Here is a 12357-nt window from a genome sequence, read left to right as displayed (position 1 = left end):
TTAAGCCAACTCCATAAGATCGACCTTATAACTTCACACTGCTTAGATAACTAAGAACCAGAGACTAGATAACCCAGGGACCTAAAAACCAAACACTGCTGGTGTAAAAAAAAAAGAATAATAAAATTACTTTCAGTGATATTCCTCTATAGGTAGTGATTGTCAACGTGTAGTCACAACCACTTGGGGGGCACATATCAGATATCTTTCATATCAGATATTTACATTACAATTCATAACAGTAGCAAAATGAAGTAGTAACAAAATAATTTTATGGTGGGGGGGGTCACCAAACATGAGGAAGTGTATTACAGGGTCACAGCATTGAGAAGGTAGAAAACCACTGTGCTATACTCAGAGATGAGCCTTGCTCAGCCATCATTCCCCTTTCCTCATGCAACAGATGAGAATAAATGCCCACAGTCAGATGTCATGAAAGAGTGGAAGACCTGGGAACACTCGTCCCTAAATGTGATGTCTCAATAAATCCCTCCCCTCAGAGCTCAGGGAGCCCTGTGGAAGATAAGGTGAACAGAGTGTGATAAAGGACGTGGAGGACACGAAGACAAAAGGCCTCCTAACCAATGTGATCAAAGCTCATCTAAACTCACAGAGACTGAAGCAGCATGCACAGGGCCTGCACGGGGCTGCACCAGGTCCTCTGCATGTATACCATGGATTCAGTTTAGAGTATTGATGGGATTCCTTAGTATACAAATGAGTGGCTCTCTGATTCTTATGCCTTCTCTTGGTCTCTTTTTTTTCTGTTTGATTGTATTGTGTATTGTCCAACTCCAATGTGACAGTTTTTAAAAAAAAAAACATCTTATATTTTATTTTGGTATAGTTAATTATTATCTCTTAGAAGACTGTTCTTTTCTTTAAAGACAGAAAGAGTGAATCTGGATAGGAAGAGGTATGGGGAGGAACTAGGAGGAGTTGAGAAAGAGGAAACCATAATCAGGATAAATTACAGGAGAAAATAATCTATTTTCAATAAAAGAGACAATTTAAAAAGGGAAACAATAGGAGCTGTCATAGAGGATCACTGTGAGAGTTTAAAAAACATTTACCAGGCTTGGTATATGTGTCCAACACGGTAAGCACTTGACAGCCATTATCTGTGTTGTCATTACTTACCATAAAGCAGGCACAGCAGGCCATTTTCTATTAGAGAAATAAAAATAATTACTGTAGTAAAGTGTCATAAAACATTGAAATAACGTCTTGTGGGGATGGCCAGATCAAAATTCCTTTCCAAGCTTCGGTAATTTCCTCTCATCAAAAAGACCAAAATAAGTGAACAGATTTTTCAAGACTCCTTTGCAGCTAGGATTCATATGATTCCGGCTTGTCTTTTGCACATATACAACTCATGCTAGCAACAGGAACTGTAACACAAAGTCACGCCGACGTTTCTCACAGGCAGCACTGGTGGTCTGAAAGGTAGTCTATAGTACCAATGTTGCCTGTGTAAGCTCACTACATCCCCAGGGTTTGGGAGTAGTGTGATGGTTAATACAGATTGTCAGCTTGACACAATCCCGAATCATCGAGGAGACAAACCTCTGGGAATGTCTATAAGAGAGTTTTAGAGTAGTTTAATTGAGGTAGACAGACTTGCCCTAAAAGTAATGGCTCTACGATGTGGGTCCTGGACTGAATACTAAGAAGAAAGTGAGCTGAGCACAGCATTCATTGCTCTCTGCTTCCTGATTGTAGCTACAATGTGACCAGATGCTTCAAGCTGCTGTTACCATAATCTCTATGGCGTGTGAGCCAAAACAAGCCATTTCTTCCTTACGGTGGTTCTTGTCAGTTAGCCCCTCACAACCGTGAGTAATGTAACTAACACAGAAATGCATACTGAGAATTATGGCTGTTTCTGTGATAAACCTAACTCTGGTTCGTGGTCCTTTAGAGGAGCTTAGAACTTTGGACTAGAAAATCCCTACAATACTGAGAGAAAAGTTTAATGCATCATTCTGGTGGAGGAGAATACCAAGAGAAATATGGACAGTCTAGTTCATGTTTTCCATGCAATGGGGCCCCAAGGAACCCTGCATGAAGCAAGAATACCAAGGCCATGGGACACACACCAAAGAAAGAAGGCACAAAATGGAGCCAAACCAAAGAAAGGCTGTGGATGTTGCAGGTAGGCGAGGTAAAGAAGCTGGGTGTCTATGCTCCTTGGCCCGCGGAGAACTCCATCAGAACCTATGGATGCCTAATGTATAACCACAAGCTTTGGTGCTGTCTTCCCATCTTCTTCTGCTCTATCTCCATTCCTCCCTCTGGAATGAGAATGTTTACTCTGTGCCATTGTATGTGGGAGTATATAACTTGTTTATTGATGTTATGCACTAATAGATTGCCCAAGTCTTAGAAACCACTCTAAACTCACACTTTTGAATAGTGATGTACAGTAATGAAACTATTAAATACTGTGGGACCTTGAAGTTAAAGTTGGATGCATTTTGAATTGTGAATTGGTGTCTTAGTTAGGTTTCCCCACCCTCTGGGGCAGGAACATGGTTCCCTCATTCAATTACATCTTCACCAGCTTTCTGCTTTCAATGGTCTCCTTCCCTGCTAAGTCTGGCTGTCTTGAAACTCATTATGAGGACCAGGCTGGCCTTAAACTCTGAAATCCTCCTGCCTTTGTCTCCAGAGAGCTGTAACTAAACGCATGTGTCACCACACCTGGCCCTTAGATTTTGTTTAATTCCTTTTCACGAGTTGAAAGCTTAGCTGGGTGAGGTCCTGCCCTGAGGTCTCTACTCCCTTTACTCCATATAATATCAGACTTTCCTATAGTCTGATTATCTCATTGTATACAGGATTTAGCTCCATTCCACTTTCTGGTGCCCACTTCTCCTCAATCTGTACCTTCAATCTCAGCTTGCTTCTTTTCATTATAGATCTGCATATAGACTAATAACCATATGACAGAATGAATACTCGCCTGCTTTGAGATTTCCTCTGCCAATGAAATTGGTTCAAATATTCTTCAATTTGTTGGCCTCAGGCAGACTTTTCGGACAAGGGCAAAAAGCAGGTATATACTTTGCTAAAATATCATCACAAGGACAGTCTCTATTAACAGACATATATTAATATGCTTTTCCCCTGAAAACTCTTAAGCCAGGCCCCCACAGTTCAAATCAACCCCAGCATCTCTGTCTTCCAAGTTCCTACTGTGATGGCCCATTAAGTCCCACTTAAAGTGTTTAACTGCTTTTCTAATCCAGAATCCCTAAGTCTACACTCCTCCTAACAAAAGCATGATCAGGCCTATCTGAGCAATACCTCACTCCCAGTACCAAGTTCTGTCTTAGTTAGGGTTTCTACTGCTGTGAAGAGATACCATGACCATGACAACTCTTATAAAACTCGGTTTCAGAGGTTTAGTCCATTATGGTAATGGTGAGAAGCATGGTGGCACACAGGCAGAAACAATGCTGGAGAAGGAGCTGAGAGTTCTACCTCTTGATCCATGGGCAACAGAAGGAGACTGTGAACCACACTAGACCTGCTTAAGCATAGATGAGACCTCAGTACTCACCTCCACCAAAAAGGCCACACATCCAAAAGTGATACTTTCTACGGACCCTTCCTATTCACGAATGGCCCTGAGGCTATGGAAAGCTATGACTTAAAAGCAGTGCATTTGGGTGTCACGTTGACATGGATTAAACATGGGATGGTTAATATTGACAATTTGAAATGATGTAGAATCACTTACGAGCCAATCTGTGGCTGCATCTGTGAGAGAGTTCGTAGACTGGTGTCTGAAGCAAGAAGGTAGACAAATGTAGTTAGTCCAACAGAAGTTATGTTTTACTCTCCGAAGAACATCTCATAAGGTTCACTCTAAACCCCTAACCATGGTCCTAAGGCTGCTCTCCTGTGCATTGTATCTTAGGTGAAGGTCATGTCCAGTCTCCAATAGAAGTCTCTGATTCAAGGGTCAGGATCCTGTGGGATACTCCCCAGCTGCAGGGCAGATCAAGGTGGTGCCTTCCCAGTTGTGCAGAGCACAGCATTGGTCTCTGCTTATAGACTGTCCAATTTGCATCGTGGCGTTCTGGGTAGGGCTGTGCCTGGTTATCTTGAGTGATGTCACTGAGTTTTATCAGGTGCGGCCTCGGGTGGAGTGGGGACCCTAAGCGACTTTGACATGTCTAACAGGCATTTTTTTACTATGCTATAACAACTAAGTTAAGTGAAGCAGGAAAAACTGACCTAAATATGGATGGCACCATTCATGGGTTGGAATCCTAGATCGAATAAAGAGAAAGAGAAAAAAAACTGAAGTGAGCTGAGTTTACATCTCTGGGCTTTCTGGGTGTGGATGCAATGAGATCACTTGCCTTAAACCTCTTCCATCACCATTTCTCCACTGCTACCGACTGTAGCCCCAAACTGTGACCCCCAACTCTTAAGCTGCTCCTGCAGTATTGACCACAGCAATGGGGGAAACTTAAGAGCACAGGCAGCCTGGCCGCCTGATTTCTCAAGCCTCGCCGCTTCGCCAAGGCACCGTCTGTCCTCTCCACAAATGGTTTACACGCACAGTGTTCTCTGGCTTCTGTCAGCTAAAGGAAGTTTCTAATGGTGCACTTCATCCTCCCAGACTCGGACAAATAAGAGCAGGAGGCTAAATGAACTACGAACACTGCTTCTACTTTGTTCTATTGGTTTATTGATTCGCAGGCTCCTTTGCTTGGATCCTGCTAGGAGACCATCTTTCTTGGCTGACTCTTTATTTTAGTAATGCTGCTTTGTTACAGAGGATTTCTCTAGATGTAGGAAAATTTCTCTTCTTTTGTCACCTCCAGCTTCTTTGGGTGTGTGGATATGTGTCTCAAGACAATCAAAATTTAATTGCCTGGAATCCAGCCTTAGGTGCAGAAAAACCAGACAATTAATTAGTGAGGGAATAAAGGAAAATAGGGAGAAGACCAAAACTAGTGTCTATTTCAGGAGACCGTCACAATGAAACTGTGAACTTCATTAATTTAATTAACAATAATTGTGCCTCAGATGAAAACATCATGGGCTTTAATGCCATCATTCCACAAAGTTACATGCAACCCATTTAGTTTTAAAGGTGAGGCATTCACAATGGACAGCGGAAGGCTGAGCTGTAACTAACCACATCTCCAGACCCTTAATCCAGGACTCCTGCACCCACCTGCTATTCCAAGCCTCACTGAGAACAGGTTCGATTCAGCCCAGTCTGTCACAATTTTCGGTTTATAGAGGAGATCTGATCGGAATGTACGTTTTCAAAAGCTTTTTAAAAACAATTTTCAAAGTTCTTTTACTCTTTCAGTTTCTCTAAAACAAAACAAAACAAACAACAACAACAACAAAAAAAAAACAAATCCAAATCCAGCAACTTTATAAAGAAGAGGGACTTGCATCACTGCCTTGTTGTGAACATCTGTGACACCCTCACTCTATCCCCTGTTCTTTTAAATTTTGAAGTTGTAGTTACAAAACTAAAAGTCTGCCGCTAAGTGCATTGGTTACTTGTCTCATGGCTGTGACACAAGACCAGGCAGAAGCAACTAAGACTAGAGGTTTATTTGGGTTCAGGAGATACAGTTTCAAACTGGGTTTCAGATTTAAAAAGAAAAACTAGGAGGTGTTTGTTTTGGTTTGGATCTGGTTCTGGTTTTGGTTTTGGTTTCCAGAAGGACCTTATTCTTACCTTAAGGACTGTTAACCACAGGATGGTCTAGATTATTACCCTAAAGTCAGCCCCATTAGCAGTTGAGTCTTGACTTCAATCTGAAGAGAAAACTGACCTCAGAGTCACCTGACTCATTTCCCAAAATTGTTTCCCCTTTCCCTTATTGTGCAATTGTTATCCTAAAATATTTACCAGATACTCTTTCTGCCTTGGGAATCTCGCTTAACCTCTGCTTGCTCACAAACAAACAAAAAATGCCTCAGGTAGCAGAAAATCCCCAGAGCTGAGCCAGCTACGGTTTACCCCTTTAAAAACCCCAGCCCATCTTCTCCTCTTGCATCAGCCCTCAGATTGGCAAAAGACGCTGTTGTTGCAACATTGGCATAAACACACTAAACTTGTTTTTTAATCTCTTAAACTGAAGTTTTGCCCAGTGGGGTTTTTCTCTGGGAGTCTCCACCTCTCCAACACAGTATTGTGTGATAAAACTTTTCCTGGGGAAGACACAGCACTCAGGGAAGACCACCAAAGTCCTACCTGATGAACCAATTCGTTTTACTGGGATCACTTAGAGGGATATGGGTGAGGGGTTACTTACAGGAGCAGATATGACTCTCAATACTGCTGCATCACCCAGCATGGGTGACAGCTCATGACACTGGGAACCCAGAGGACACTCACTGTACAGCCTGCAGGCAGATCAACAGACTGAAGAGTGTCCTTTCTAAGTGACTCTTGTCTTAAATCTCTTCCAGGTCTGGTCTGTTAGCCTGAAGCTTTTCTCCTCTGAGAGCCATTGCATTTCCGATTCACTTTCCAGTCACTTCATCTTCATGGCGCTCAACCTCCTTCTGTCTGTAAGAGAGGTTCTGTTTGTTTGTTTGTTTGTTTGTTTTGTTTTGTTTCTCTGGCAGGGAGGGGCCTAGTGAATCTGGTCAGCGTCAGGGACTTCCTGAGGCTGTTTCGAGTTGTTTACCTTCCTGTTTAAAGAGCTTCCTACAGGAGGGAATGTTTCAATCTCAGAAGAAACTGGTTACACAAGTCTGTTTTGTCAAGGAAAGCTGGGTAGTGTATCACTTAAGTGATCGCATTGCTGCTGAAATCCGAAAATAGAAAAGCTGCCGCTCCAGCTACCTTGCTCTTTTTCTCCTGTTCATTCAGTCTAGGACTCCAGGGTAGGGTATGGGTGCTAACTACATCCAGAATGACTGTTCCCACCACAACTAAATCTTTCTGGAAACACTGTCACATATAAGTCCAGAGGTGTGTCTCCTAGGTGATTCTAAATCCAGTAAAGTTGATAATCAAAAGTAACCATCACGAGAAGTGTTATGGGTCTGTAATCACTCAAAGAAAGATTCACCAAGGTCATACATTTTAATAAGAAGAGGCTTTTTTTTTTTTTTATTAAGATACTGGTGTTTAATTTGGGGCTAGAAGTGCTTCCAAGATGCATCACCTAGGCCTATCAGCCCAGGGCATATTATAAGCAAACCCCACAAGATTATATGTATTTGCCTATGTGTCATCTGGGTTTTATTTTAATTGTGATGTTATGTTGATGGCTAATTTTATGTTTAAAAGTTTAAATTTTTGCGCTTAGGAGAACTATAAAGCAACATTAGACATCCAAATGTCAAGGGCTCTTAAGGGCTAATTTTTGTAATTTCCTGGTCTTGTGTGACTTTTAACAAAACCATTGTGTCTGCTTGTGTAAACAACAGCTTGCTTTGCAGGAGATGATCTTCTGCTTGCGTTAGACCAGTGGTTCTCAACCTTCCTAATGTCTGTGGCTCTTTAACACAGTTCCTCATGTTCTGGTGACCCCCCTACCATAAAATTATCTTCATTGCTACTTTGATAACTGTAATTTTGCTACTATTATGAATAGTAATGGAAATATCTGATATGCAGGTTATCTGATATGAGATCCCTGTGAAAGGATTATTTGACCTTCAAAGGGGTTACGACCAACCGGTTAAGATCCATTGCACTAGACAGACTGTAACTTTGTGGGATTTGTCTTTATAAACCCATGATTGAGTGTTGGGAACAAACAAAAGAAACTTGTTTTAAGTACTACCATTTTGTTTACAGACTTCATTTAATCCTTGAGAGAAACTAAGGTCAATGTCCCAGGCCCTAGGGGAACTGGAGATTTCCCAATAGCTGAATAGCTTCTGTTGTAAGAAAATTGTTGTCTGAGTCCAGCTACCTCTAGGACAACTTGTAAGGAGAAAATTGTCTGAGTCCAGCCATCTCAAGAACAACTTCTCCATCTTACTGGCAGAGTCAAACTAAGTTCATGTTCCCAGGCCCAAGAACCAACTCCTATCCTGATTAATGGAAACTCCCTTGCTCAACCCCTTACGTCAAAATATGATTGGACAATGTTGCAGCCCACTCTGCTCCTCTCACTTTATGGTTTTATCCTTTAAATATGCTGCGCTGTGCCCTTTCAGTATTGCAGTTCAGTTCCTGAGTCTGTTCTGTGGCCCTGATCAATCAGTAACAGCTTGATTACTATAAACTTTTATCATCTACATTGACCTGGTCAGTCAACCTGTGGGGAAAGGGGGAGGTAGATTGACAGGGTAGGTCCTGTTCAAGCTGGGGGCTTACATATTTGAGCCATATTTGCTTTTTGATTTCTCAAGCATAGAAAGTTTAAACTTTAAATAGAATGTTAACCATCACAGAAGAAAGTGATATCCAAACAAAGGAATCTGTTGATCAGAACCATCTTCAAAATGTTTGGGATATTGTAATCAGCCTCCATTTAATAAAGGAGGAAACAAAAGAGAGATAAAATGTCTTGGTCAAAATTAAGTGAACAGTAAATGGTAGAGCTAGGGCCAGTTTCATTTAAGAAACATGCAGCGGTGCTCACCTCGGCAGCACATGCAGTAAATCTGGAAGGATACAAAGATTAACATGGCCCCTACCCACAGATGACACGAAATTTGTGAACCAGTCCACATTTTCATAGGAGTTCTTATGTGTGGTAGCTCATGCCTGTGAGCCCAGGACATGGGAGACTGAAGTGAGAAAATTGCTATAAAATTGAGACTCCCCCTGGAGCTACATAGTGAGTCTAGGCTGGCCTTGACTAAAGAGTGGGCATCTAAAACCTGTATTAGTCATAATTCTCCAAACTTTCAATTTTTAAGAGGGGGTAAACTGTTTTCATTGAAATGAAAGTGTGCTGCTGAATCAAGTATGAGCCCTCAGACAAGTATGTGGACGCCGAAAGGAGATGGACCTGCATAGGAGGAGGACTCATTTCTGGTTTTGAAAATGAATGTAGGCTCTATGTTTAGTGTGAGACCTACATTGAGGTCATGTATCTTTGGTTTGGAATCCAGATGTGGTTCTTAATAGCTCTGTAACCTTGGTCAATTTGCAGTTACATGGAGTATGAAATAAATCTATAACATATACTGAATAATTAATGAATTAGTTAAGGTAAACTAGATACTGGCTAGTTAACTACTAAACATTAGAGTTCTTAGGGTATTTAACCAGAAGTAGTATAACTTGTGGATCATATGAACTTCTGTTTTCAGTTTGGAACAATTTGCATTTCTACGAGCAATGCATAAGGATTTTTTATTCTCATCATTTTTTTATTTTAATGATAGCCATTCTGACTGGGGTAATGTGGGACCGTGAATGGCAGCCTGGTTCCTGGTTGAGCTAAGTCTAGAAGCCCCGGGGACCCTGAAGGGGCAGTAGGCACTTCACCTGATTCCTGGGCACCAGGGCCCTGTCACTAGCCGCAGCCCCCCACAGATTTGTGACCATCAGTCACGTAAGGGCAGCACCCCAATCCCCTCCACATGTAGAGGACATGACCTGTGGTCACTTAGGCTCAAGACAGATCTCCATTTTAATGAGGTACTTAGAGGCCTGGAGGGCTTAGCCAATAAGCTTTCCTTCCCAGAAACTCCTCCCTGCAAAAGGTATTTAGCCTCAAGCCCAATCTGGGAAGTGGGATATGGTTTTAATCATCCACTTTCCGCCTTGACAATAAATGCCTTAAAACCATGGACTGCCTCTTTTCTTCTGAATCCGCCATGGGGAGCCGTGGAGAAGATCTCACCTATGAAGCCCCATCTAATCTCCCGTAGAAGACCTCTCTGAGCTCCCAGCCATGATCACTACCAAGCCCAAGCAGGGCCAGCCGGAGCTCCCCTTTTTCATCACCCCCACCTTCACCCAGCCACTGGCTAAATCCAGCCCAAGGGCCCCCACTCCATTCTCAGCTCTTCTGTGGCTTCTAGCGGCGCCTGGATACCTGAGAGCCTGAGAACCAGACAGCCAGACACATGGCAAGCCCAGGGACCCCAGAGCCATCTCCAGCTGTCCATTGCCTCAGATTGTGCTTCCCCACCCCTGGAGCGGTGTCCTGAGCAGCTTCCCAAAGCCTGACACCCGTTGGGTACAGTCAAACTCCTGCATCCTGCATCATGCATCCCACCCACCGTGGCTGTGCCCTGCGGCAGAGCAGATGCAGGCCTACAGCACAAGAGGTGATCTTAATGCAACTTTAATTTATTTTTCCCTCATGACTAAAGATGTTGCCCTGTTTTCACACTGATGACTATTTAGGCTTAACTGTCTTAAAAAAGGAAGAGGGAACCAGTGACAGGCTAGAGAATATGCCAAAAACTTAGAGTGTGTGTGTTAGGGTCTGGGAATCGCTGCGCAAACCACTCAAACATCAACCTCAGTCAAACAGGGATGGGTAAGACTTAGGAGATGACTGTGATGTTGAGTCAAGGTCCTATAGGTCTTTTTAAGCCTGGGATCTACAAACATCTGCCAAGTTATTCTGCCAATCAGGATTTAGGGATAGGGGGTTTCCTTAGTAACATGTCTTTGTTGTACACCATTAGTTGGGGTATTCAGCTGTGGCAGGGGACTTGCTTTGTCTAACACTCAACATCTTAACTTGTCAACCAGAATAAGATTTGTCTAACATTCAAGTCATTTAGGATGTCAGTTCCCAGGGAGGTCTTGGAAACAAACTTCCCTAGACTTCTATTCAAATAGTTCTACTCAAATACTTATCCTAAATAGTTTCACATATTGGTACAGGTGTCTCTCTTATGCTGAGATCCATCCCAGGAGCAGCTTATAAAAGCAAACACCATAAAAGCGTATACACGGGTGCAGGAAGTGCTGCAGGGCAGTTAGTTGGATCCAAGCTTATTGTGGCTACCTATACAAAACAGTCCTGACTTCGATTGTGATTGGTTTCCAAGAGCACAGGATATAGCAGAACATGCAACCAACTTGGGCACGAGAAAGCTTCCTAGTAACAGCAGAACAACATAAGAGAAAATTTCCTTCAAATATTAATAACAGCACAAAATGGCAGACTATCCAGGTAACAGTTACCTAGGCCTTAATACTTTACCTAGGTCTTAATAGAGGGTATATGCTCATACCTGCTTGTGGAGTTGATTCTCTCTTTCCTCCATCTGGGGCCCAGGAATTGAACTTGGGAATCAAGCCTGGAAGTAAGCATCTTTACCCACTGAACCACCTAACTGACATAATATTTTGAGAACTATCCATCCATTTTGCTAGTTATGGGTGGTCCCTTTGACTTTTATTGATGTTTGTTGTTCTAATTTTTCATATCTCCTAGGTATTAACCTTTTGTCGGAGATGTAGCCAGCAGAGACTTCCGTCCATGCTGATGGCTATCCCTTCACCCCTCTGCTGTGCAGAAGTCTTTTTAATGTCATGCAATTCCATGAGTCCATCCTAGTGTTCTTCCCAAGCCACTGGAATTCTTTTTAAAAGTCTACGCCCATATACTGAAATGTTTCCCTAAAATGAACCAATTAGACATAAGCATATTAAAAAAGGAGTCAGGCACAGAAAAGCAAATGTCCTTTTTTTCTCATGTGTAGGTACTAGAGTTCTTTGTGGATACATAAAATCATTTACACACACATACATGACATGAAAGCACACGGAAGACTAGGGGGAAGTCACCCATGGGAGAGGGAAAAGAGAAGGGAAAGCTAGAGCTAATGGGTAGGACTCGAGTCCAGCCAAAATGCACGATATACCCAGCTATGAAGCTTGGCGCCACACGCAAGGAATAGACACCAATTTTTAAAATTTTAAAGAATTATTTATGTAAAGCTATAAAGTTTCCTTCTTTATATCTAGGTTTTCTTTGTCCACTGTTATCCCCAAATTTGGTCAAGTGGTTTTCATGGTTTTAGAATTTTTCTTTGCATTTATCTTGTAAATTTATTTTTATGGATGTATACTTACTTCCCTTTCCAAGAAATCAAAAGTATAAAGCAAGCACCTTTCCATCACTTTAGATTCCTTATGATGCAAAGTCATAATGCTCAAATGTCAAAAACCATGTCAAAACATGAAGTTGACCTCATTACACTATGTTCAATTAAGACGAGGTTCTTTTCTTAAAGGTTTATTGTTTTATGTGTATAAATGCTTTGCCTGCATGTACTTATATATGTATGCCATATGCATATCTGATGCCTGCAGAGGCAGAAGAGGGTATCAGATCTCCTGGAACTGGAGTTACCAATGGTTGTGAGCCACCGTGTGAGTGCTGAGAACTAAACCTGGGTCGTTTGCAAGAGCAATAAATAGTCCTAACCTCT

General features: G+C 42.1%; 1 non-coding gene across 1 annotated transcript; it reads left to right on the top strand.

Annotated features, from left to right (window-relative positions):
- Positions 1–8583: 8583 nt before the first annotated feature.
- LOC116899779 lies at positions 8584–8686 on the top strand. Its single transcript, XR_004387789.1, has one exon. It is a non-coding gene; the product is annotated as a U6 spliceosomal RNA (small nuclear RNA).
- The last annotated feature ends 3671 nt before the right edge of the window (positions 8687–12357 follow it).

The sequence above is a fragment of the Rattus rattus genome, chromosome 4 (assembly GCF_011064425.1).
Source record: "Rattus rattus isolate New Zealand chromosome 4, Rrattus_CSIRO_v1, whole genome shotgun sequence".
NCBI lineage: Eukaryota > Metazoa > Chordata > Mammalia > Rodentia > Muridae > Rattus > Rattus rattus.
Note: the sequence above shows the minus strand (reverse complement) of the source record. Positions and strands in the feature narration are given on the sequence as shown.